Here is a 4526-nt window from a genome sequence, read left to right as displayed (position 1 = left end):
AATCAGTCTCTCAACTCCAAGACCAGCCAAGATTGGTTACTTTGGTTCATCCAATTGGGGAGTGTTGTAGCTTGCACAGTATGTTGGGGGAAGGGATAAAACCAGTCAGCACAGCCAGTTCTCAGCTGTCTCCCAGAAGAACTGACTGACACAGGGTGACTGACTGATCCGTGATGTGAGGAGCAAGGAAATCCCTGTTAGGCTGTGAGTACACAACTTGTAATGGTTTTATGTTATGTTGATAACTTAGTTGTGTTGGGAAACTATGTTTTATGTCAGTGGACAGCCAGTTTAAGTTGATCTTGTGGCTTGTGGAAAGAAAAGGGGTTAATGTGTGAAAGCTACCCACTGAGAGAAGTACTGGCCTAAATCTTTTGATCCCCCCCCCTTCTGTTCGGTTACAGATATCTTGTTCTGTATTTTTGATGTATTACTTGTTTTGTATATAGTAGGTGGTGTTGGTTCAGTGTGAACTGAACAGATCTATAGACTAACACAATGTCAGTGTGTGTTGAGGGTTTTTCATGTGTGTGTGTGTGCACATTGGGGTAACAGCAAGTGTTGTGGAACACATGTTTGATTGTTGGTAGTTGTGGTAACATGTGTAGGAGTTGTGCTTTGTGTTAGTAGTTTACTTTGTTCAGACACAGTGGGAAAGCATATTTTAATGTGATTAATGAGTTGGTAAACTATGAGAGCATTGAGGGTCAGTGCAATGTTGTTGCACATTGCTGTTTACCAGAGATATGTTGGAAGTAATAATTTCCTTACATGTACTTGTGTCAGTTGGACACTTTGTGAAGGCAAAGAGATTTTGTTTGGAAATGGCAACACACAGTTTAATTGAATGATGGGTTGTTAACATGAGTTGGAACACAGGGTTGTATTGGTCAGTGGTATGTTTTGTACACAGTATGGTAATTTGTATGTCACTGCTGGTGGCAGGTAAGCGTGATGAAGCCTGTATTTCCTCACATAGATCTTTGTGTGAGAGTAGTGCATACTGGTGGACATGTGATGAAAGGTGCTGAGAGGGTATAGGCCTTTTATGTCAGTGATGTCCAGATATTTGAGATTTTATCTGACCTTGGTTTTGGTTGTGTGTTTGTGTTCCAGGTGTGCTGCTTTAGGTTTAGGGTGAATTTTACCGTGCTGCTTATAGGTGCTGCTTTAGGTGTAGGATGATCTTTTTACTGTGTGCTGTATTGTAAAGTAAACACTCTATAAAAACCACTCCATGTGGCCCTGCTATTGATGTGAGGAGAGACTGGAGCGAGTGAGTGCAACATTAGTTGATCCCCCCTGTCTTTTCCCCTCTCTCTTCTATCAGAATCGAACCACATAAAACACCACCTTTTTACAACAGCTTAGTCTTTTGTGAAGGAATATGACTCAAACTAAGAGGCAAAATTGCACTGGCTCTAAATGCTACAGCCTTGGGAGCTAGTTGACCTTTGTGAACCGTCCCAGTACCGACTGTCCTAAAAACCCTCTTGGCCGAGAGAGTGGGGATGTTGTAACTTGGGCAAGAACACTCAGCGCTTTAATCAAATCATAGCGCAGATAGTCAGGACAGCAGTTACCTCCTCTGCTGCTCTGATGGTCATAGTCGAACACGACTGACTATCATACATCTGTTATGCAAATGCCTGACCAACAGCATATAACCTAGCGGGTTTGTCAAGCGTGGAGTATACACACTGTAAACTTGTGTACCCATCAGAATGGGTTTCTTCTGAAGAATTTTGCCCGAGGACAACCCTTTTGTTGCCATGGTTTTTTGTTTTTGTTTTTTTTTAGTGCACAAAGTGTGCCCTGCACACTCACAATGACTAGAGACGCTCGGTTTGATTTTCCAGTCAAACTTGGAAAGAAAGGGCGAGAGCAGGATCTGAACCCAGACCACCACGGTGTCTGTGTGTAGTGACAGATGAACGTCTTAACCATTCTGCCACCTTCTTCTTCCGACTGCTCTTACTTGCCGACTGGGCTGTGAAGCGGCGACATGGTTTGATTTGATTCGATTTGATTTGATCTGCGCCTCCTTCCCCTTTTCCTACGCCCTTCCTTCACCAGGCAGCCACCTGCTCCATCCCCTGTCCGCCCACACCGCTCTCTTGTCTTCATGCACGGGTCTACACTCACATTTTTTCGCTCTGTATATGTATTCTCTCCCTCTCTGTCTGTCTGTCTGTCTGTCTCTCTGTCTCTCCCACCTTTGCTGTCTCAGTTTTGTCTCTGTCCCCTCTCTGTCTTTGTCTGTCTGTCTGTCTCCCCTTTCTTTCTCCCAGCCTCACCGTTTAACTCACTCAGTACGGCCAGTCCTCTCTTCTCCTCTACACAGACCCCTCGGATGTCCAGTGGGTGTCTCAATGACCCAACCTTTAGCTTCCGTCGTCAGAATTGTGGTATTCCATGTCAACATTCACCTCTTCAGTATAAGAGCCTTCCGCTTGCAATATTTTGATGATGGTAATTGGGGTGAAACGCTGTCAAATTCGTCTCTTTCGCCGTTCGTATGGAGAGAGTTAATACTCTCCATCTCTTTCTCTTTCCAATCTTAAATGATCACGGGAGAAAAAAAAAGAAGAAAAAAGTTCGCACAGTTATGTTCTCAGGTTTCATGAGGATCATGGTTTGTAGCACTCTTTCATGTTCTTCGTCATTGTTCCCGAGCTCTCTTTCTCTCTTTCTCTTTCTCGCTGCTAGAGAGAGAGAGAGAGAGAGAGAGAGAGAGAGAGAGAGAGACGACACAAGATAAAATTCTTTATTTGGAAGATAATAGATAAGCAATGGTGTGCTTTTGTTTTACATCCAGTCCCCGCCCTGAGAGAGAGAGAGAGAGAGAGAGAGAGAGACAGACAGACAGACAGACAGACAGACAGAGATAGAGACAGAGTGAGACGACGCTTTGACATTTTAATGTCACTGGCCACAGTGAGTGTGAGTGAGTGAATGAATGGATGAGTGAGTGAGTGAGTGTGTGAGTGAATGAGTGTGTGAGTGAATGAGTGTGTGTGTGTGTGTGTGTGTGTGTGTGTGTGTGTTCATTCATTATTTCTTTTATTCTTCTCATTTCTTGTCTTTTCCCCCCCTTTACTTCTTATGTTACGTTGCCTTTCTTCTTTTATTTCCGTTCAATTCTGATCTATTCTTTTTCTTTCTTTTTTTTTTCCTTTCGTTTTTCTACGTCCCACACCCCTTTCCCCTCCACCCTCCTCCACCACATCATCATCATCATCATCATCATCATCATCATCTTCTTCTTCTCCTGTCTCATAATCACCATCATCATCATCATCATCATCTTCTTCTTCTGCTTCATCATGGCCATCACCATCACCATCACCATCATCATCATCATCTTCTTCTTCTTCTCCTCCTTTCTCGTCATCATCATCATCATCATCATCTTCTTCTTCTTCTTTCTCATCATCATCATCATCATCATCATCATCTTCTTTTTCTCTTTTCTCATCATCATTATCACCATCATCACCATCACCATCATCATCATCATCTTCTTCTCCTTTCTCATCATCATTATCATCATCATCATCATCTTATTCTTCTTCCGATATTCTCCATGACAGCAGTGTAGTGGTGTATTGTGGTTAGTGGTTACCGGGTGTGAAGAAGAGTTGATAACATGGCCTTAGGGTTCGTTCATACAGAGCCATACTAAGTTTGCTGCCAGCAGCTGACAGCGCGTGGCCGAGAATTGTGCGCACGTTATTTTCAGTTGAGCTTTTCTGCCTTGTTTGCCGGCGGCGGAACGTGTTCACACTGGCCACCAGCCGTCTCCAACCAGATTTTTATTTTGTCGCACGTGCGTGCGTGCACACACCCACACACACACACACACTCACACACACACACACACACACACACACACGCACACGCACACAGACACACACAGACACCACACACACACTCACACACACACACACACACTCACACACACACACACAAATGAAACGGATGCCCCGGTCCAAGGGACAGAACTCTTCAATGATACCAGCAGAGCGAATCGCAATAACATTTTTGGTTCTTCCGTCTGGAGAGCGCCGCAGCTGACGGCAGCTGGCTGTGTGTGTGACTGGAGTGTGCTGCTGTGTCAGGACATAGACACTAGGGTCTATGGTCAGGCTAATATACGGCATCCTGCTGGCAGCAACTGGCTAGGCTTTATGAGAGTGTAGCCTGAGGGAGTCAGAAGTTGTGTAGGAGAGAGAGAGAGAGAGAGAGAGAGAGGTGTGTGTGTGTGTGTGTGTGGGGGGGGGGGGGGGGGGGGGCGGGGGGGGACGGAGGGAGAGAGGCAGGGGTTAGGATTATGAGGCTGGACGATGAAGTGAATGTGGAGGGTGGGGTCACGGTGATGGATGTGTTGGGGGAAGTGGGGGTGGGGGGGGGGGAGGGGAGGGGGGCGGAGGGGGGGTGTGTGAACGAGGGGGTGGAGGCAGGGGGGTCGGCGGAAGCGGTGTCGAGGGGGGGAAGAGGTCGGAGATGCGAGTAAGGGGGATGGG

This window comes from Babylonia areolata, chromosome 27 (genome assembly GCF_041734735.1).
Source record: "Babylonia areolata isolate BAREFJ2019XMU chromosome 27, ASM4173473v1, whole genome shotgun sequence".
In the NCBI taxonomy this organism is placed as follows: domain Eukaryota; kingdom Metazoa; phylum Mollusca; class Gastropoda; order Neogastropoda; family Buccinidae; genus Babylonia; species Babylonia areolata.
The sequence above is the reverse complement of the archived record's forward strand: the minus strand, read 5'-3'. Positions refer to the sequence as shown.